The sequence below is a fragment of the Panthera pardus genome, unplaced genomic scaffold, assembly GCF_024362965.1.
Source record: "Panthera pardus isolate Hobbes unplaced genomic scaffold, ASM2436296v1 HiC_scaffold_6, whole genome shotgun sequence".
Taxonomy (NCBI): Eukaryota; Metazoa; Chordata; class Mammalia; order Carnivora; family Felidae; genus Panthera; species Panthera pardus.
The window spans coordinates 11335267-11357898 of NW_026526991.1; the positions used below are offsets into that span (position 1 = coordinate 11335267).

Consider the following 22632-nt stretch of genomic DNA (forward strand, 5'->3'; position numbering starts at 1 on the left):
CTGAGGGGTGGCCGGCAGGGGAGAGCTGGGGAGAAGGACAAACAAACCACGGAGCTTGGAGACCAGGTAAGAGATGTCACTGTACCCCAGCTGAGGTCTGATGGGGTGGGGTGGGGTGGAGACGGCTTTGTCCACATCCACCACTGACAAAACCTTGGGAAACATTGTATTTTCGGCCCAACTTGGAGAATCTATGCCCCCTCCTTTCCTCAGAACGCCAATTGATTTCTTCTAATGGATTATCCTTTATTTACTTTTAGAGACAGAGAAAACAGAGAGAGAGTGACTTCTTTGGGTTGCAAATTGTTAGCGATGGAGCCTGGATTAAGAACTCAGGCCCGCGCCAGCCCTCTGTGGATTTTATGATATTTATGTATACAATGCCCGTTCACTCTTCTGCTCTGCCAGTAAAGCAAGCTGATAAATATGAAGCAGATAGCAGAGGGCTTGTTTCCACCCTAAAAGGCAAGAAGCCCGGGAAGGCTCATTAGGAGAAAATATCAAAGGGGCAGCGTTCAAGTTTCACCTGGGAGGTGCGCGGCGGTTGGGGGGATGCGTCCTTGGGAAAGCTGCTATGTCACTGGTTCTCGGGGCAGAGGCAGGTGACTCAAGAGCACAGCATGGAAGCAGGAGACTAGGGGTCAAGACAGTGTCGGGTCCTGGAGGGCAGGGCTCCCGCCTGATACTCCTTAAATTCCTCTAGAAGAAGCTGGGCTTCTGTGGCAAGAGCACCGGCTTCCCATCAGAAGAGTGGAATTAGAAATCCAAGTGCGCGAGGGGGCGCCTGGGTGGCTCAGTCGGCTAAGCATCCGACTTGGGCTCAGGTCATAATCTCAGTTTGAGATTTGACCCCCTGAGTTTGAGCCCCGCGTCAGGGTCTGTGCTGATGGCTCAGAGCCCGGAGCCTGCTTTCTTTGGTCTCTGTGTCTCTCTCTCTCTCTCTGCCCCTCCTCCACTCACACTCTGCCTCTCTCTCTCTCTCTCTCTCTCAGAAATAAAGGTTAAAAAAATTATTTTCGAGAAATGCAGCTGTGTGTCCATAGGCAAAGCACTTACCCTCCCTGGTGGTCAGCTGCCCATCTATCTAACGGGCGTCCTAGCATCAACCTGGCCAATTACCGCGTGTGAATTAAGATATGTCAAACCTCCTTTTTTGTGAGGCCTGGTGTATAATAATGCCCAATGTATAGCAGGTCATTTCCAAATTTTCTCTAGTAACTGTGGCTTTTTTTTTTTTATAAGCGTAATAACGTATGCGTACTGCAAAAGGAAAAGCAAGTCAGAAACGCTCAAGAAGCATAAAGAAGAAAGTGGAAATTATTCATACCCTCCCACCGGAAATGGCCACCATTAACATTCCGGTGGGTGTGCTCCCTCCTTTTTCTTCTGCATATAACGTTCCATGTATATTTGTGAAACCAAAAATATCAGATAATGCCACGTATGCTCTTGGGGATTTTTTCTCTTCCCACTTAGCAGTATCTTGTGGACGTCACTTCAGGTCAAAAAAAAAAAAAAATAGGGTTTTACATGGCCATTTTCTTTCTTTTTAAAATCATGAAAATTTTAAACCGTGCCCAAAATTAGAAGAGCGTGGTGGGGACTCACTAACCTGGCAGCCGGATTCAGAACTTGCCAGATTTGGCCAGAATTGCTTCTTCCTATCTCCCTTCCCCGATCCTGTTGTTACAACAGCTTAAACCAGACACCGACCCTCCTGTCACGTGTCTCTAAACCAGTACCGAGGCCATTATCACACCTGATAAAATTAATAAGTCGTTCCTTAGGAGCCACTGATAGTCAACATCTCAGATTTCTCCAATCAGCTCCAAAAGGTTCTTTTATGGTTGGTTTATCACATGGTCATTGTTCACGGCCCCCTGGAGAGGAGTTCCAGGTTTCCAAGTTGTCACTCATGAAAAGCACTGAGGGCAACAGCCTTTTGCACAGATTTGTGGACCCCTGTCCAATTATTATATTCTAGGACAAATTCCTAGAAGGGGCCTCTCCAGGTCAGAGCCTATGCATTTTTTTTAAGGCTTTTAATAGCATTTGACAAATTGCCCTCCACGGCAATTGTACCAATTTGCACTCCCACCAGCGGGGACTTGGCACCCTGGACAGCCTTGGGTTGTTAATGAAAGGAAATTCAAGGGAGAGAAAGCAGGTGTGGAGAAAAATAGAGCAGAAAAGGAAGCTGGAAGGAGAGGTGCAGGGGTGTGATGCAGAGCTCTTGGGCCCCCCGCTCCGGGTGCCAGCAGGGTACCCCCCCCCACCTCCGGGTGCCAGCTTGCCTGAGCCTGAGAGGCAGCCCAGAGAGCCAAGGGTCCTAGCCCACCAGCGACTGCAGCAGATTAAGTCCTAAAGCAACGATTCAATCGAGACTGAGAACAAAGCTGGAGCAAAGACTCTTCGATCCATTCTAATTAGGAGCTGCCTTTCCAGAGAAATCAGGAGCAAGCTGCCACAGCTGAAGGGGAGGGGGGGGGGGAGGGTGGAAAAAAAGAAGCTACAGCCCAGCTGTGCTCAAAGCTTATCTGTTTTCCTCAAATCCCAAGAGCTTCGTCCACTGTACTCACAGTCCAGGGGACCCTGTTCTGAAGGTTATAGGTTGGACTTGGGCAAGACTTTCCACCATCAAAGGTCAGGGGATGCTCAGGGTGGAGGTGGGGGGGGCGGGATGGGGGAGGGCGGGGAGGAGGCCCACACTCCCCACGTGGCAGGTACCTCCCTTGCACCTGCTGCTTTTCCGTTGTGGCTTAAAAACTCAAATGTTGTTTCGGGGCGCCTGGGTGGCTCGGTTGAGCGTTTGACTTCGGCTCGGGTCGTGATCTCACGGTTCATGGGTTCGAGCCCCGCGTCGGGCTCTGGGCTGACAGCTCGGAGCCTGGAGCCCGCTTCGGATTCTCCGTCTTCCCCTCTCTCTGCCCCTCCCCTGCTCACGCTCTGTCTCTCAAAAATGAATAAACGTTAAAAAAAAAAAAAACTAAAATGTATTTCTGGTTTTGGGGGGAGTAAATAAAATCAAGATAGGCTGAGGCCTGGCCCTACACACAGAACTGGAGGACCGGCCGGCTCTGGTTCCCGCAGGCTGGGTAAAGTCAGGGCTTCAGTCTGTAGGTGGACATCGCGACTCTTGGCTTGCCTCTGACTCACCCCCGCCCCCCACCCTGATGTCCGTATGCAGAGTACGAGCCTTCAGAGAAGAGCTGTCCGAGGATCAAACTTACCCAATTCTCGGTTGGCAGCGCGTTCCATTTGGAAGCACCGACTATGGCAGCCCAGGACTAGGGCGAGTTCACGGGCTCAGAACGAGTCCAGAACTTTCTTGGGCGCGGTATCATTTGCAAGGTGGTATTCAAACCGGGAGCACGCAGGACCCGGGTCATGGTGGATCCCTGCCGGTGCAAAAGAAAGTTCTCAAGCGAAGTTCGAGAAACAGCGCCAGGAGCCATGTATCGGCAATTCACACACGGGTTCTCGATGTCACTTTGTACATCGAGTTGGACGCTTTGCGCCCAATGTCACGCAAGAGGCAAGTGAAGCCCAGCCGGTGAGGTGACTCACCTGGCCGGTAAGTCAGGACTCCAACCTGGGGTCTCTCCGACTCAGGCCTCTTTCTGTGACCTCAGGCCGCCTTCTAGACATCTGGGAGCCTTTTGTGTCCCCAGCCCTTTGCGTCCTCAATGGATCCAACAGGGGCTCCCTTTCCCGGGGGGTGTCGGGGCTCTGGAACCAAAGTGGAAGAGGGCACAGCAGGAGCACTTGGCCCTGAGAGCCCCGCTTTGTGCCAGGTTGGCCCTTTCGCATCAGCCGCCCTTCAGCCCCTGCCTGCTCTCCAGGCAGAAGGCAGCAACAGCCCCGAGACCAACCTTCTAGGCTCTGGAGTCAGACAGCTCTGGGTTCAGATCTCTGCTCAGGCGCGTCCTCGCTGAATGGCCTTGCGCAAGTCACCTCACTGCTCTGGGCCTTAATATCACCTCCCCCGATTGGCCAGGATTCATGACCTGGCCATCCGTACCGGACAAACCCTCAGTCACGCTGGAACAGTCACCACTCGTGTTACTGCCACGATTGTGTTTGCTCTCGGCCCATCCTGTACGTTCCCCAGGGTCCGAGTCTGCTGCCCCCCACTTTTCATCCAAAGGAGCTCTGGGGCTGGGAGGCCTGAGTCTCCCCACAAGTGAGCTCTGGGATGTGGCCCACCGTGGTCCAGAGAAGACTGGGGGGACCCGACTGGGGGCTGGGAGACCTGGGTTCGAGCCTACCTCTTGCCTCCTGGGGAGGGCCCAAGCCTCAGGGGCCTCTGTAATTGTAAGGTTGGACTAACGCACGGCCCGCGGGCAAGAGGGCTTAGTGAACAGCACCAGGCACGGGGACAGTGTGTCTCCACAGACCTTGGCCTTTTGAGCACCAGCCACGTGCCAGGCCCTGTTTTATGGGCAGGATCTTCTGGGCCGAACAGGATTGGAGAGGCCCCTCGCCTTGCCTCATGGAGCGTACGGTCTCATGAGGGAGAGACAATAAGCAGGTTCACAAACACACGTATAACCAGGTTGTAAAAGCAGCTCGAGGGGGTATAAGATTTCAAAGCCCTCTGAATAAGATTTTCAAGGAGGCCTGGTTTACCTTGGGGAGGAGGCTGTCTAGCAAAAGCCTCTCTGCTGAGGTGTGAACAAGCAGGAGCCCCGCAGCGAAACAGGGAAATGGCTTATCAACCAGCAGACACAGCACGTTCAAAGGTCCTGAGGCAGAGAGGAGCAGCAGCCCTGATTCCACAGAGCCTCCTCCCCTGCCCTCACTCTCCCGGGGTTTCCACCTGCCCTCCTCTGCCGAGCACTGGGACCACCGCCCCTGAAAGGGTCGCAGATACAACGCATTGGTGAACAGGTGCTCAGAGATGAGCCTTGAGGGGCGCCTGGGTGGCTCAGTCGGTTGAGCGTCCGACTTCGGTCACAGCAGGGGCAGCCCCGAGGGCCCCACGCAGGACTGACCCAGCACCGGACCCATCAGTGGGCTGCAAAATCAGAGCCAGGGCCTGAGGGGGGCTTCCACTGACCCTTGGAAATGAGAGACAGAGGGTGCGAGAGCCACGTGGGGCAGGAGAGGCTCTTAAGACCCCAGACTGCAGCTGGGCCGGGGTGGGGAGGCACCTTCATCTACCCAAACCTCTCATCGCGAGATGTCCCAGTGCATAGCCCCTGCAGCTAACACGCCAATGCCTTCCCTTCCCCCCCTCCCTTCCCCAGACAGGGCAGGCCAAGCCCATTTTACAGCCGAGGGAGCTGAGGCCCAGGGAGGTGGACCTACCCCAGCCACTTGGCTAACAAGGAGGGAAGGCTTGTTCTTCTCTGTGCTCAGCATTCACAACCCACGTCTCGAGCCTCAGGGCCTTGCCGGGGGGGGGGGGGGGGGCATGATTTTCCCCACTTTCCAGATGAGGAGACGGAGGCTTAACTGAAGCCCACCACTCAAGTTCAGTCATGGACTAGAATCCACCCGGAACCCGTGCTCTTTTGGTCGCTGAGACGCAGCCCGGGGGGGCAGGCCCAGGAAGGACACCACAGCTGGGAATGTTCGAGAACGGGCCTGCAGGGAAGCGGCTGTCCTTGACGGTGTGCAAGGGACGACCGCATAGTAAACACTGGACTTTGGGGACTAGAACTCACCGGAAGGGGGGTGCTGGGGAAAGGTCCCCCAGGAAGGATGGACGCAGGGGTTATGACAGGGTGGTGAGGGGCGGGTAATAGCTCGAGGTAACCCTTAACTGATGACAAGGCTCTCAGCAAGTGTGAGTTCCCTCGACTCCCTCCGGTGGGGACCTCCACTGGGGTCCACAAGCCACCCAGCGAGGGGCTATCTCCCTGAGGCATCCGCAGGGTGGCCCGCAGCCCTTGCCACCCTCCTGCCACCCTCCCACCCTCCAGTCCCGCCACGGCTACACCAAAGCCCCCAGGATGCACGGCCCCCAGGCCCGGCACTCCTGGACGCCTGGGCCGCGTCACGTTACCCCTCACCGTGCTGTGCAGTGTGCCCCAGGCCAGCTGAGCTCGTCGGCCTCTCCAGGACAGTGGCAAGGGCAGAGGCGCCTGCAGAGACAGAGCAGAAGATGGGCCGACGGACCCTCCTGACCCCGATCAGTCCGTGCTCCCTTCCGAGACCATCTGCTCGGGCGGTGGCGGGCCGCAGAGGGCGCTGGGACAGAAACAGCCGGCACCCGGCCGGCCACGTGCTGGCCTCTGGGGCCTGCCCGGTCAGGAGGCCCGGCTGGCCTTCCCCCTGCAGCCGCCAGCCCCCAGCTGGGCTGCGGGGGGTGCCGGGCTCTGGGCACAGACCCTCCCTAATGGAGGTCCCGGGGCAGGGGGCAGGCGTGGGGGACCCTGGGACATAAGAGGGCAGGAAAGGGGCATGGGGAGGGGAGCGCTTAGACACCAAGTGTGCGTCCCCCTTTCTGAGATGAACACTGTGGGCCGGGTGCAGGGAACCCAGCCCCTCTGACGCCCAGTTCCTCCCTGGCCTTCGTGGTGCCCTCCCAGAGCTCTAGAGACCTGTGAGTGAGCTCCGTGGCAGGTCCCCAGGGCACCCCCAGCGACTGCCAGCCGTCCTCCTCCTGTGCCCCGAAGCCAATGACCCAAAAACCTCGTCCTGGCCGCGCACACGCCTCCCCGGCCTCCACTGTGGTGTCGCACCCACACAGGCCCACGCACGCACGCGCACACACACGTACACACAGTGGGTGCTTTGGCTTCAGAGACCCTCCATCCGTTCTGTGTTTACTTAACTCTTCATCTATTAGATGGGATCCTTAACAGTGTCTTAGTTTCGGGGCGCCTGGGTGGCTCGGTCGGTTGAGCCTCCGACTTCGGCTCAGGTCACGATCTCACGGTCCGTGGGTTCGAGCCCCGCGTCGGGCTCGGCACTGACGGCTCGGGGCCTGGAGCCTGCTTCGGATTCTGGGTCTCCCTCTCTCCCTGCCCCTCCCCCACTCGCATTCTGTCTCAAAAGTAAATAAACGTTTACAAAATTTATATATATATAAAACAAACCAGTGCTCAGCTCTGCTTACTCCACAAACAGCCCCGGAGACAAATGTTCAGGAGCAAGTAATTTTGGAGGTGACCCCAGGAGCACAGCGGGGAGGGAACAAAAGCCAATGAAGTGTGGCTTGAGCGGGGAGCTACTCCTGTGGGCAACAGGGCCGACGTATCAGCCGGGCACCTCTGCTGTTGGGGCTGCAGAATCCCCCACCTAGGGGCGAGGTAGCTGGGATATCTGCCCCCCAGTTCTCATGTGTCATTGCCAAGGGCACTCCTGGGAAGTAGTGTGGACCCCCCCGGCCCTTCCAGCCCACCCCTCGCAGACGGCAGACAAGAAGGAGACCTGTGCCCGGGGCACCTCTGGGGCGGACAGAACGAGTGTGGGCTGGACGTTAACAGCCCGGGCTCCGGTGAGTGCCTCTCTCATAGCATCATGCAGATTAACTGACATAATACACGTAAAGAGCTTAATCCGCGGTCCGTCACATACCAAGCGCTCTGTGGTCTGAGCCATAATAACATTAATGACGTCGCCGTTGTCCCGGGTGAGGTTATGGTCTCCCTGACCACTGGGCCTTTGCTTAGGCTGCTCCCCCTGCCCGTCTTCCCTCCACCCGGTTCACGTCGGCGTGTGCAACAGGTTACAGCCCAAACGTCACCTCCTCAGGGGAGCCCTCCCTGAATCACGGATTCGCTCATCTCTCCTTGGATGCGCTCAGAGCAGCTACTCAGGCCCTTTCTTTCAGAGCATGTGATCACCGAGGTCGTTTTAAATTTATTTGCACGATCGTGTGATTCTCTGCCCGTTGGCCGTCTCTCCCACTGGACCGTAAGCCCCCTGAGGACGCGGCTTTGTTCCCAAAGACATGCCCAGGGCCTGGCATGCTGTCACCACACAGGCGACACCTGGAAAGAAACCGGTGGCACAGAGACCAGGATCTGGCAATGGGGAAAACAGGCACAGGATGAGTGTAATACAGTGAGGTCAGTGCCAGATCCGAGGTATTTACAAAGGGCACCGGGAGCAGACAGGACAGAAACAATTCATTCCTTTCTTCAATACAATTTCTAGAACACGTATTCTGCGCCGAGCCTGGGGCAGACAGCGATAAACAAGACAGGCACGGTCTCAGCCTTCGTGGACACAGGGCTACCCATCCCTTGGGGGCAGGTGTGCAGGGAGCAGGGGGAGAAGAGGCTCAAAGCCAAGGAGGAGGGGTGTGGAGGGACGAGGCTATGTGTTCACCAGACCCTGCTTCCTCTTCGTCCCAAGCACCAGGAAGAACACAGGTCCCAGCTGCCTGCAGCACAGTGGGGTCACGTGGCCAGCTGTCACCAGTGGAATGTGGGCCCAAAGGACACCCAGTCTGGCCCATAGAAACCTCCCCGCTCTCTCTCCCTAGGCCTCCAGAGCCCCACAGCAAGGATCAGCAAATGTTTTCCAGAGAGGCCAGAGGGCAAATATTCTTATTTTACGGCCACAGTTCTTGGTCTCAGCTTTTTTTTATATATTTATTTATTTTTGACAGAGAGAGAGAGACACAGAGCATGAGCGGGGGAGGGGCAGGGAGAGAGGGAGACCCAGAATCCCAAGCAGGCTCCAGGCTCTGAGCCATCAGCACAGAGCTCGATGCGGGGCTCGAACTCACAGACCGCGAGACCGTGACCTGAGCTGAAGTCAGACGCCGAACCGGCTAAACCACCCAGGCGCCCCTGTCTCAGCTTCTTAATGCTGCTGCCATAGCAGCACTAAAGCAGCCTTAGAGGATATGTTACTAGGTGGGCGTGGCTGTGTCCCAATAAAACTTTATTTACAAGCCCCGGTCATAGTTTGCCAACCTCTGTCCTAGAGGATGATGGAGCCGCTGCCCAGGAGGAACCCGAGCCCCCATGTAACCGTGGAGCAGAGCCCCCCCGCCTCGCCCCAGCCAGCTTTCACTCACCTGCCGCTCTGAGCGAGAAACTTCCTTTGTGAAGCCGCTGGGGCCCTGGAGTGCTTTGCTAGCAGTTAGCATAGCCTAACTAACTATGGAAGTCTTCTTGGAGGAGGCGACCTTCATCCTGGGCCCTGGCAGATAAGTAAGGCACTGTCCAGGTGGGCAAGATGAGGAAAGGCCTTCGTAGGGAGGGCGGGAGCTCTGTGAGCCGCCTGACTGAGGAGTGGAAGGTAGTGTGGAAGATTCTAGAAGGGCTGCTGCTACAAAAGGGACAGAAAAGGTGGTGCTGAGCGGCAGGGAGGGAGGAACGGATAAGGCACAAGATAAGGCACGGGACAGGGATGGAAAGTGCTACACCCCGCACAGCTGCCTTTCCCTCCATTTTCCATTTCCATGTGGTCCATACAGCAGGCCCGCCTGGACGCCCTCCCTCCCCACTCCTGCTTCAGCAACCCCACCCTCCTTCAGGACTGGCTGAAATCCCCAGTCGCTCCACTGTAGAGGCAATGGGGGGGGGGGCCCTCAGTAAGAGCCGGGGCTTGGAGAACACAGAGTCCCGGGTGCAAATCCTGCCTCTGCCAGTAAGAACAGACCATCAAACATAACGGAGCCCGGAGTTGCTGGGCTTGAAGAGTTTTCTGGAAAACTCTGGGAGAAATGACACCCCGGCAAAGATAAAAGCTGGGCCCCCTTTCAGGGCAACGACCTCCCACTTCAAGGTGAACTTGCTTCCTGTCTTGCCGCCCAGACCCCGCCCCCCCCCCAAATCTGCAGCCTTCAGGCTGGTCGCCTCCTGGACTCTCTCACGTCCGCGGTGTCTGTTTTCCACAAAGGGCCCGGTCCGATGTCCGGGGAGCTCAGTTTCGGCCATTGGCGCATCTTCTGCGCCCTTCTCCCGTCCGGCCCTTCCCTTCCACGGATTCTCTTCCAGGACCTTCTCTGCCCTGCTTCCACCTGCCCGCCGCCCTTTCTGGGGCTCCACTGGCTCCGGGTGGCATCTGAGCCCCCAACCTTGTTACCCTGGGGTCCCTGCGACTTCTCACCCCTTTCGGTGTCTCCCCTTCCCCTTGGCCTTCCCCCGCTGTCTTCCGCTTCCGCATCCACCCGCCCCCGCGAGCGCGGGTGAGTACCTTCCTCTCCCCTCCCCTCCCCACGCCCCCCTGCTTTGGGTCCTCTTCCCCGGCTGCAAACTGGGTTGCGAACGCCACGCCCCGCCGCGGAGCAGGACGTACCGTAAAGCCAAGGTTCCCCGAGGGCCAGGTTGTGATCGTTTTATTTTTACAACGTCCTTGGAGGGACGGGAGTGTTTGGGCAGGGTGGGGTTGCGTGCTGGGCGGGAGGCGACAAAGACGGCAAATAGCAGTGGAGCGGAATATAGGTCAGTCACCGAGCGGTGTCCCAGTGGTCCCGGGGAGAGGAGACCTGGTCCCCTGGGGCTGGCTCTGCGGAGGTGGCCGCGGTCCCGTCTCGGGAGGCTGCGAGGAGGGGACTTGGGACGGAGGCAGGAGAGAGAGATGCTCCAGCTGCTCTTCTGAGACCGGAGGCCAGGGTATGAGAGACGCGTCCGGCTTCTCCTCGGGGCCCGTGAGCACAGGAGCGCCTTCTCTGCACCTGCTCCTGCAGGGAGGATCCTGGAGCCGGTGCTGTCGCCTGGCAGGTGGACGAGGCACGCTGATCGCACGCAGAATGCGGGGGACCCCGTCTCGTGCCCAGCTCTGCCGCTGTGCCCTTGGGCTAACTGCTCAACTTCTCTGGGCCTCGGCATCCCCACCTGCAAAATGGGCGAAACACCAGTCCCGGAGGGACCGAGGACGTTGGTAAAATGGGGACGGAGCAGCGTTTTTAAAATACCCTCACGGCGCCGGATGCTTCTATCCCTTATCACGTCGGACTTTCCAACCCAGCTCTCCGTTTCACGAACGAAGAAATCGAGGCTTACATGTCACGAGGGTGAAATGAGATCTGGGGTGGGGGGGGGGGTGGGAAGAGCTCTGGGCTGCCTGTCGGCCGCCGCATCTGGGCCAGACTCGTGCTCACTCTCACACTTTCTAGCCCAGGACGGGTAACAGCCGCTGAGGGCGGCCTGGGGAAACAGCAGGAAGCAGTTCCGTTCGTTCAAGTGCCCTTCGGTGCCAGGCACCATGGTGGCGGGCAGAGGGGAGGAGGCGCCTGTCCCCATGGAGTTCACATTCTGAGAGGGAGACAGACATCAACACAAAAACCGCGGGCACGAGTAAAACTCCAACGATGGATTGTGCGAGGTGAAAGAAGCATACCGAGTGTGACAAGAGAAGAAAACCAGGGGACCTAATTTAGATAAAGGCAGCAAGAAAGAAACCTCCCTGAGCATAAGGTTTCTGCAGCAATCCGAAGGAGGTGTGGTGCTGCCCAGGCAAAGAGCGAGAGAAGTGCACGTTCCAGGGAGCGCGGCGAGCAGGTGCAAAGGCCCTGGGGCGGGAGAGAGCATAGTGCAGTGAAACAACAGAAAGGAGGCCAAGGGGGGCTGAAGAGACAGACAGCTAAAGGCAGAGCCAGATTATTCAGGGTACCTGGCACACATGTGAACCCACTTAAAGACTTTAAGCAAGGATGTGACGTGAATTGATTCTGTGTCTCCCCCAGAAAGTCCCTCTGGCTGCCGTGCGGAGAAGAGGCTGCCGAGGAAGGAGCCAGAGCAAACAGGAGAAGCCCCTAAGAAGCGTCTAAGCAGGAGACGACAGCTTACATGACAGACCTTGACGGTTTGCTAAAAAGCTCTCTGACTCGCCCCTCAGAGAGCAGCATAGCTGTGCCCATTTGACAGATGAGAAAACTGAGACTTCGAGAGGCAGAAGTGGCTGGTACAACACGGCTCAGCTGGCCAGCGCCGGACTCGAGGCGGTAAGCCCAGGTGTCCCTGTTCCCAAGTCCGTGCCTCTTGCCTTTCTGTCTTGTGGTCCTAAGAGAGTCGACGATGTGGGTCAGCGGAGAGCTCAAAACTAAGCCACTGCGCCTTGGAAACATTCGCTCTCTGGGAAGCCTCCTCGTCGCCGTGCTTTTCCTGCAATTCCCAAGTCCTGGTGCCCGGGTCTGTGGATGGGGGTGATGACCCACCCCTCTTTCCAGGGCTATCGTGAGAGTTCAGGGAGTGTGGATGTCAAACACTTAGGAGAATGTCTGGCCCCCAGTAGGTGCTCCATCAATGTCAGCGCCCCTTTCCTTAAAGAGGACAGAAGGGTCCAGCCTGTCTGACTTCAAGAGCCAGTGACATATGCCCACTGTCATGCCATTGACCGAGGGTGATGGATTTGACAATCGGCATAGGCTCTGAGTGCCGGCCGGAAGGCTGACTCGGTCCCCTGGGTGAGTCCCCACACTCGGCCATGAATTTATAAAGGAGGAGCCAGGCACACAGCTGCCCTCCGGCCGGGATGTCCCCGCACAGTCCCCAGCAGCAAGCCACCCACGGCTGGATCTTGACTCCTTCCAACCGCGTGCCCGACTCCTGGGTTCAGCCGACTGGGAGGGGTCTCCTGGACCCAAGAAACGAGCGAATGTGGGAGCAGGGAGCTCGTCCCCACCCACGGAGGACTTCCCTATCAGCACAGGGTGAGTCCGTGCTTTCATGGGGCCTCGTAACAGTCTAAAGGTGAGGGGCACATTCCCCTCGGGACAGAGAAAAAGGGTGTTCAGAGACACAGGCTGACTGTGCCCGGTGGTGGGGACACCAAGCAGACAGGCTGAGTCAGGGACTCAGGGCCACCTGACTCGCCCTGTGCTCTCCCCCACAGTCTTGTCCACAACACAGCCTCGTCCACCTGTCCTTGTCCAGAGGCATATTCCTCCCGCAGCACAGAGCCAGGGTCAATGGCAGGCAAGTGGAAGGGGCCTAGGTGACCAGAGAGAGCAGAGCCCCCTTCCCTCCCCTTGCTGCCGAATGGCCTTTATGTAAGTGGGAAAGAAACACTGTGCTTGGGGCAGGGGCGGGCGGGGGGGGTCATCTGTTTCTAGAATGACCCTAACGAATCCCAGGGGTAACCGCAGTCATTGGAACATTGGAAATATGTAGGAGAGGGGCCCGGGAGCGGGGGGACCTGGGACGGACAGAGGAAGGCCACCTACAAGGGGGGATGGGGAGGAGAAGCCGAGCCATAGAAGGAAAGGTCGAGAGTGTGGCGACCTGAGAGCCAGGGGAAACAAGGGGCCGGAGAAGGGGAGAGATATGGCGAGGGGTCTGGTCCCACCAGAGCTCTGTGTCCACTATAGTCACAGAGGTAGCCGCTGACCTAGGAGCTGGTCACGTGACAGGTGAGCAAGTGAGGCGGGGGGCAGCGGAGGGGGGGGGGCAGGCATCGGAGGCCCGGCTTGAGAGGCTGGCCGCACAGGGACAGAGACCTGAGGACGGTTGGGGTGCTTTTGTTAGGACAACAGAGACCCGGGCCTGTTCATAGGCCAAGGAGGAAGAGCCAGCCGCGGAAAAGAGAGAAGGCGTTCGAGACACGGGGTTTTGTTTTTGCCACATCTGTGCCTTTTATTCCGGGCCGCCTCGAATCCTACTCGAAAACAGTATAAATAAATGATCACATAATAAGACATTGTTCATTCCCTGCCAGCCGGTGACCTTGAAAGGGTCTTCAGCATAGTCTTTGTTCTGTCCTGGCTCGTGTCAGATTTGCTCTGTTTGCAAACAAGCACACACTTGGCTAGGCGGCTGCTGTGTCCCAGGGACACAGAGCCCAGCCTCTCCCTTCAAGGAGCTCACAGTCTGATGACGGAACGTACATGCAGACGAGCCCCAGTGAGACGGGGGCCCCACACGCTGAGAAACGCACACGAGGCACGGAAGTCACTCGGAGGAAGGAGGGGAGGAGTCTCTCAGGACTTTGGGGGGTGGGAGTATCATGGAGGACGCCAGGGAAGAGGTAACTCCTAACCAGGGCTTTGAATGACACCCGGGAGTCCGCGGGGTGAAAAGAGACGCAGCACGTGCAATGTCCCGGAGGTATGACAGCGCAGGGGGCTGGGAGGGCTTTAAGGATGATAGAGCTTAAAGGTGAGGACAAGATTAAGAGTGAGCCTAGAAGTGGGGACAGAGACCAGGTCAGCAACCTACCCCCCCTCCCCGAGTCATTTTGTCTCCTGGGGATTCGAACAATACCTAGTACAGTGGGAGTTTCAGGGAGAAAGTCGAGGCTCAGGGGGAAGCTATAAGGAAGGCATTCGTAGAGTATACACTCTATGGCAGGCAGGGTACCAGAAGCCTGTCACACGTGGGTGAGCAACACAGGCAAAGAGCTTCGCCCCTGAAGAGCCAACATGTTGGTGTCAGGAGTGGGACAATAAACAGCAGAGCTAACTCTCCTTAAGTGTAGAAGGTGCCAGAAGGCGATCCGTTCTATGGAACAAACAAACAAAGAAACAAAGTAGGACAGGGTGAGGGGCTCGGGAGTTTTGGGGGTGAGGTCTGGGTGATGCAATCTGAGGGTGGCTGGGGAGGAAGGAGCCTGCCTGTTGAGCAGGGACTCAAAGGAAGTGAGGGAGTGAGCTGTGCGTTTAGCCGGGATCAGAGGGAGCGGCCAGTGCAAAGGCCCTGAGGCAGGAGTGTGCCTGGTGTGCTGGGGGATGGCCAGGCAGCCAGTGTGGGCAGAGGAGAGCTGGGAGATACCGAGGCCAGGCCAGGAAGGGCCCCGGAGGCTACCTTACACCTTTGATTTTTACCTGGGGTGAAATGGGGAGCCACCACCCAGGCTCAGGCAGAGAAGGGAGGTCTGACTTCACATCTTAAGAGGATCATTTCAGTCTTTGCAGTGGGAACGGATGGAGGGGGAGGAGGGAGAGCGGCAGGAGGACCGATTAGGAAGCCAGTGGGATAAGCCGGGGGATTGCGGTTCAAACCAGGACAAAAGCAGAGAGAAATGATCGATGGCGAATATAGGATTTCCTCATGGGTTAGATACGGGGTAAAGGAGCGGGGGGGAGAGAGGAGCCAACGATGATTCCAGGGCTCCGGGACGGAGCGTGAGAGGAGTGGAGAACCCAGTAATCAATGTGGAAGGAGCTACAGGAGAAGTAGGACCGGAGGATGGAGAAGACCAGGGGGCTGAGGGCCGTGGAGTTTGAGCTGTCCACCCACGTGCAGCTGCAGGGGTGAAGCTGGCCGGAGGCGTGAGTCTGGAGTTCGGGACAGGGGCCCGACAGGAGGTAGGAACCTGGGAGTCACCGATGCCTAGAGAGCGTTGGTGAGGATAGTGCCACTCGTCCCCAGGATGCGGGCTTGACCCCGGGGGAGGCGGGGACTTTCCCTCTAGAATCACAGGGCCAGGATGATTTTTACAAGGAGCAGGATCCAAACCACCTCACCAGGAGGAGCGTGTGTGTGTCTCCCGTGGGTCAAACTGCGGTCCCTGCGAGGATCAAATACTTCCGTGTCTGCCTGGAAGTATAAACCGGGAGAAAGCAGCCGCTGCCACCGCTGAAGGGACCACACCGAGTGGAACCCGAGGACTCCCCACGCGTGCCCAGCAACAGTCCCCCGCCTCAACTGACTCATCCGTGAAATGGGCACACGCCTCTCCCCACGGGTTCCGGGAAGAGTAACCCTGGCAACGTGCATGGCTATTGCTTTCGTGATTAGGGGGGTCCTCACTGTCACAAAGGGCCTGGCCCACCCCGGGTGCTCAGAACAGTGAGGATGGTCATTCTTAACAGCAACGGCTGAGGGTGACAACGGTGACAAGGAGGGTGGTGAGTCCGGGCTTTCCCTGCCGAGGCCCCAGTTCTGCAGAACCGCAGGACGAGACGGTCTGCCCCGGGGCCGGGGCCCCCAGAACACGGCGCAGACAGCCCCCCTCCCCCCATGCCCCTACCCTACTGACTTCGCCGGCCGCCGGGCCATGACACGGTCAGTTCACGCTGGCTGGGGCGAGCGGCCATCTGATGCGACACGAGCATCTGCCCCATAGGAACTGAACCAGAGCCTGTCAGCTGAGGCCGCATGAGGATCCCCCACAGCCTGAAGCCCGGGAGGCCCAGGGCTGGCCACACGCCCCACCTGGACCCTGACGTGACCCAGAGCCCAAGAAGAGAACAGTGGGAATAGTGGCGACCCCCGACAAAGACCCCCGACAAAGCAAAGAGCAGGACCCCCGACATCCTGCTTAGGGTACCAGACAGGGCTGTTTGGTGGGGAAGAGGTAACTGCTCCCTAAAGACATCAGGGTGCTGTGACCAGAGAACGAGGACTCGATTCTGGGCGGCCACAGACAACCCACACCCGTCGCTTCGGGCTTGGAAGACAGGCGGATGCACGTTCACGTTCGCTTCTGCCACGGGCTGTCCAGGCCACTTCTGACAAGCCAGCCTATGTGTGAGCCTCGAAACCCGCCGTGCCGGTGCCCCTGAAGCCCCCGGCAGTGCCCGGTGCTGTCCACGACCTCGTGGAACTGGATGCCGTGAGGTCTGGGCCTTACCCATCCCGCCCTCCCGCTGAAGAGGGAGGGAGGGTTCACCATAGAGGACAAAGTCGCTACATTCTCCAGGACCATCTCAAAGGTCTGAATCTTGGAGTCCTGGGACTTCCCACGGCGCCAGGGGCAGGAACGCCAGCCTGGCAGACAGCATTTACGCGTGGGATGTGCAAGTCTGGGGACAAACACAGAACGTGGCACCAGCTGCCCTTCCAGAAGATCTGGAATGCCCCGTACCACCCCTCCCCTGCCCTCTCCCACAGTCAGGAAGATTTCCAGGATGTGAGCAGACATCCAAGTAGAAATCCGGGGCTTGGGGCGCCTGGGTGGCTCAGTCGGTTGAGCGTCCGACTTCGGCTCAGGTCATGATCTCGCCGTCTGTGAGTTCCAGCCCCGCGTAGGGCTCCGTGCTGACGGCTCAGAGGCTGGAGCCTGCTTCGGATGCTGGATCTCCCTCCCTCTCTCTGCTTCTCCCCCACTCATGTTCTGTCTCTCAAAAAATGAATAAACGTTAAAAAAATTTTGAAAAAAAAAAAGTCTTTAAGAAACTCAGGGCTTAAGTCAATGTCCTGGCCCACTGCCAAGATCCGGGTCCCTAGGAGTTGGAGGTGTGGGCAGACCCCCACTTGCCAGTGAGCTGAGAAGGAGACGGAGTTTGAGTCTGAGCCACATCGACCAGCACCTCCTCCCGAGAGAGCCTGCCTTCAGGCACCGGCCTCACAGAGGGTGCCAGCAGCTACGGTGTGGGGGGCCAGAAATACAGAAAAAAAACCATGGGGCACAGGCGTAGCAAACCCGCCATCGCGGACACAGGACTGTCTGCAGAAGGGACGGCGGGTCTGAACCGCCCAGACGGGCACAGCCCGCCCGTAGGATGCAGTCACGCGAGGACGCAACTTCCTCCCGGCCCCGACTTCCAGAAGAGGCACACACCCGAGCACATCTGCACGGGCGCACGCACGTAGGCCCGTGCATGAGAACGCACGCACGAGCACGCACGCACACAACCCCAGACGGGGGAGCTCCGCGTTCCGTGGGAGAGCGACGTTTTAAAATGAACCGGGCTGAGTCTTAATAACGAAGATGAGATTATTCTCTTTAATAAGCGAAAGTGATGGGAGGGTTATGGAAGGGGCCTGGGGTGTCGTCCCGAAGGAGCCAGCAAGAGAGGCGGAGCCCAACAGAGCACGGTGGGGGCGGTGATTAGAAAAAATAAAATACAGTGTCCCCTTTTCCTGGTTACCCCGAAAGCCGAGGCCCTTCGCGCAAACCACCTTCGTTAATTGCCCTCGTTTTCCCGTTTCAGGCCGGGGAGTTTCCTTGCCCACAGAGGAAGTCTCTGTCCACCTGGGAAACTGACAGGTACCCCAAATATTGGGGGACGGGGAGGCCCCACCCGCTCTCCTATCAAAGAGTTTGTTTGCAGGGGCGCCTGCGTGGCCCCGTCGGTGGGACGTCGGACTCTTGGTCTCAGCTGGGGCCCTGATCTGGCGGTTGGTGGGATCGAGCCCCACGTCGGGCTCTGCCCTGAGAATGCAGAGTCTGCTTGGGATTCTCTCTCTCCCAGTCTCTCTCTGCCCCTCCCCCGCTCAGGCTCACTGTCTCTCTCTCTCTCTCTCTCACTCTCAAAAATAAATTCACTAAAAAAAAAAAAATTTTTTTTTTAGAAAGGGTCCCTTTGCAGAGAAGTTCACCAGGGTCAAAGAAACTTCTAGAAGTAGTCAAGGTACAATAATACTCTCCTTCTTACACTGGAATGTTGTCCCCCCCCCCCCCCCCCCCCCGCATCATGCATTTCGATCTCCTCCCAGATGAAGGTGAAGGAGCTGGGGATTGGAGGCCCAGTTCTGCCATCTACCAGCTGTGTGACCTGGGACAAATCCCTGCCCCTCTCTGATCCCTGAATCCTCACCTGTACTGTGATAGTAGTGCCCACACACACTAGAGACCAGATCCGAGAGTGTAAAAATTAACTCATTCGTGCATTCAAGACCAGTGGCGGCAGGGACGCCTGGGTGGCTCAGTGGGTTAAGCGTCCGGCTCCGGTTATGATCTCACCGTTTGTGAGTTCGAGCCCGAGTCAGGCTCTGGGCTGACAGCTCGGAGCCTGGAGCCTGCTTCGGATTCTGTGTCTCCCTCTCTCTGCTCCTCCCCTTCCCTGCTCACTCGCTCTCGCTCTCTCTAAAAACAATTTAAAAATAAAAATAAAAATAAGAGTTTTCAGGTGTTTTTCTTTGGTGAGCCCCTGTTATGTGCCTGGCCCCTACCTGCTGACTTTACACCCCCTACCTGGGGGAGCCCTGTGATCCCCAGTACCTGCCCCCCTCCCGTACCCCCCCTGCACTTCACCGATGGGGCTCACCAGGCTTGCTCTGACAGCAGTGCTCCCTCGCCTCCCCTATCAGGCTCCGACGCTAACCGAGGCCTCCGCTAACCTGACCTTCCTCTCCCGGGGAGAGACTCCGCTGGAAGGATGTGCCACTCAGGCATTTCCTCTATTACTGGAGGCCGTCTTCCCCATTCACTGATCCTCCTGCCCATGAATCAAAGCTTGTCTTTTTCTTTCTTTTCTTTTTTTTTTTTTTTTTTGCCTCTGCTACCAGCCCTTGAGTTTCCGATTTCGCCATTAGCTCATTGAACGGTGGCAGCGTTCCCGAGCTTCATTCAGGAAGGCTCTATCTTCTGCAGGATACAGAGGGAGGGCTAGGAGGGAGAGCCCAGGGCACTGGGGCAGAGTCGGATTCCGACCTCTTCCCCGCCCCCCCCCCAACCTCTCCTCCTAGGGCCACCCCAGAGGCAGGGCCTTGGGCCCGCGTGTGACTCCCTCAGCCTACATGTTCTCATCTGTGAGTCCTGGGCCAGCGTCCCCGCTTCCCCGGCAGACACTTTGTGATTTTATCAACTGTAAAACGCCAGAGGTAAGAGAGGTGCAAAGAGGAAGGGCTTTGTAGGCTGTGAAATGCTACCCCACCCCCACCCTGGGCCAGGCGTTGGTGCTTTTGAGACACCAGGGACCTGCTGGGCTGTACCTTTCACGGTGTCAAGAGAATGCCCCCCTCCCCCCCCCACCGGAGTGTGGACAAGTCACTGGGCCCGGAGGGGGAGCGTGAGACAAAGGGGTAATACAACTATTCCCGCCTGGAGGCCAAAGGCACCAGGGGGTGTTTTCAGGCTCCCTGGGATCTCCAGCTTTAAGGGTTAGAATTAAAGGAGATAATAATGATGACCCTGAGTGCCATTGGCCTGCTAAGGTGCCTCATGTGTTTTATCTCCTTCTGTCTGTGCAACAGCACTGCTCTCATCAAGATTCCTTCACCCCTCCATTGACAAGATGCGTGAATGGAGACCTGGCGGACGAGGGGACTTTGCCAAAGGTCTCACAACTAGGGCGGGGCGATCCCAGGACTCACAGTGGCCCTCTGGCCTGCCACCTGGTGTGGCGAGCCTAGAGCACAGCACCCACAGCCCGGGGCAGGGGGGGGGCGGGGGGGGGGGGGAAGATGGGGCAGGGCATGTGGCTTCTCTACGACTCCCACTGCCACCACGCTTAGCCACGTGCAGAGGCACTGAGCCGTACTAGACCCAGCCAGGGTGCGTCTGAGGGCAGGTGACCCTCACGCCATCCTCGGGGTAAGCTGGGAGCCAAAGTAGGGTTCTCTCATCCGTAAATGGGGCCGTAGACTCCCCTGTCCTCCAGAGCGCCTTCCCAGGGAGTCACATGCCCCAGGACCGTGGGACTGCTCAACTGCAAGCCCGTGTCCTTTTTGCAAATATATTTATCAAGCACCTACTCTGTGTCCTCCTGTACCCGGGTAACCTCAGTTCAACCCAGTGAAAGAGAAATAGAAGCATCCCATATGGCAGAGAGGGAAGTTTCGGTTTTCAGGCGTATAGTCACTTGCCCTTTGTCTCACAACTGAGATCCAACCCCAGGCTCCAGGTGGGAGCTCTTTCCATGACAGTCCGCGGCCTCCCCGCCACGAAAGGGCACAGAGCGGGGAGAGCAAAGGCCACTTCTCCCTCCATGTGGCGTCCTGCGAGCTGCTGCAGTCACGATTCCTGTTTCGCAGAGCAGGACACCGAGGCCCAGACAGGTGTCCACAGTTACAAACGCCCACCCTCTGGACACAAGCCACAGGGCTACACGGCAGTCCCCACTCCAACGCCCTCTCAAGAGGCCGGGAAGGGGGCCGCGGGAAGCATGCGGGTGCCAGGAAGTACCGTCAAGTATGAGAGAGGCTCCCTGCGGAGGCCAGGAGGAGTGAAAAGGGGGCCCCCATCCCAGACCAGCACTGCAGGAGGCATCCGGGAGGGGGAAGAGAACCGGCAAGGCAAAGGAGGAGAGAAGAGGTCCCCGCACCATGCGCAAGGGGGGACAGTATATGGCTCAAAGGACATGAGTTTTGGAAAGCTGACTCTATTTCCCCTGGGGCTGGGCTGGAGACGAGGGACGGGGCGATAGCAGCCGGCAAGGTGGGGTCATGCCTGCAGCAGACAGTGGAGAGGAAGATGCACGCAAGGGACGTGTTAAGAAGAGTCTGCGGTCACAGGAGACTCAACACCCGCAGTCATCCCTCAAGGCGCACGAGGGTAGGCAAAGCTCCAGGTCCCACGGCCACGGAACCCGTTGAGTGCTCTCCAATTCTGGTTCCCAAACTTGATTTGCCGTCACATTGTCATTTTTGTTTAGACACCCTAGTTAACATCCAGGGGGACTGATGTCCGTAGAATTTACAATGACGAAGCGAATTGTGGGAACGGACTGATCGAGCCGAGGAACTCCTGGCGCACGGTAGGTACTTAACGAATGTTTTAGGGGTGGACCAGCGGACACAGCTGAAGCAGAGCCCACAGGCTGGCAAGGGTCAAGGCTCCGTGGGAGACTTCCTGCCACCACCCTCTCCTCCACTCCAGAACTTTTCCACCATGGGCATTTATTGACCTTACTATGTGCCAGGCACCTTATCATCACATGCTTTACTTACAATATCTTCTCATGTTCACACAACAACCCTATGAGTCACTGAGAAGGTAAGAAACCGGTCCACGGCCACTCAACAAAAAAGTGGCCAAGCAGGAACTATGACCCAAATTTGACTAATTCTGGAACCCCTTTTTCTGAGCTGCTCGATCTTACCGATCGTCAAAAGTCCCTGTCTAGGCATTCGCCCCTTTGGCTTAAACATCTGCTGTTCGAGATAAACATTTGAGGTCTGTGTCACGCTATCGTATCAGACATTTACACTGTAGTATGAATGTGTATTTGGAAGAGTATCTGATACTAACCCACACCCCGATATTAATATCACCCCTCGTATTGAAATTCACGGCAGTGTAATTGTCATTGAACACATTTACATGCCAAGCGTTGTTGTAAGCACTTAAAAGTTATTATCCCTTTTACGGGTGCCTGCGTGGTTCTGTCGGTCAAGCGTCCAACCGGATTTCGGCTCAGGTCATGATCTCATGGTTCTTTGTGAGTCTGAGCCCCGCACTGGGCTCTGTGCTACATATGGAAAAACGGGGGTACCGGGAGATTCAGTAACTCAGATGTGTTCACATAGCTAGTCAATGAGAGAGCCGAAAATTTAAACCCAGGGAGTCTGGTTTCAGAGCCCTATGAGCACAGAGGAGGGCGTGGGAATCTTGAAGGGTGAGTTCCCAAAGCTCGTTCACCAAATAAACCCAGAGAGGTAAGTGACCACTAGCTTTCAATGCAGAGTCAACAGAAGGTAGCACCTCCAGGCAAGAGTCTGAACATGGCAGGGGCACCCCAAGACTAAAGAGACAGGAAGGAGGAGAGTTTTGCCCTTATTAGAGCCTCGGGGGCTCCTCCCAGAGAAGGGGTGCTGGCTCTGGCCAGTGGGTTCCATGGACAGGAGCTCGGGGCATATCGGTGTTAACAGTCGCTGAACATTGATGAAGTTAGCGGCCACCCCCAGGGAGGATGTCACTCACAGGGTGGATCCTCCTCCAGCCCCCCCCCTGAGGAGGAGGGAGGGAACCAATGGGCCAGAGGGGACAGGAGAGCAAGAAAAGGAGAAGTCTGTGTACAAGGGATGGTGTGGAAGGAGACTCCATGCTCCGGACCATAGAATTCTTTTATTAAAAAAGCTTCACGAGCATCACTTTGTGGCCCCCTAAGTCTATTTTAGTCTCCTTGCTGAGCCAACAGAGTGATTGAGGCACACAGGAGGGATGTGACTTGCTTGA

The 22632-nt window shown here is 57.3% G+C and overlaps 1 long non-coding RNA gene across 1 annotated transcript in view; it reads right to left on the minus strand.

Moving 5' to 3' along the window:
* Positions 1-10214: 10214 nt before the first annotated feature.
* The window catches only part of LOC109265514 (uncharacterized), a 28304-nt gene continuing 15886 nt past the window's right edge, over positions 10215-22632 (minus strand). The window contains exon 2 of the long non-coding RNA XR_008419695.1: positions 10215-10745. This is a non-coding gene — a long non-coding RNA (uncharacterized LOC109265514). The remainder of the gene's footprint in view (positions 10746-22632) is intronic.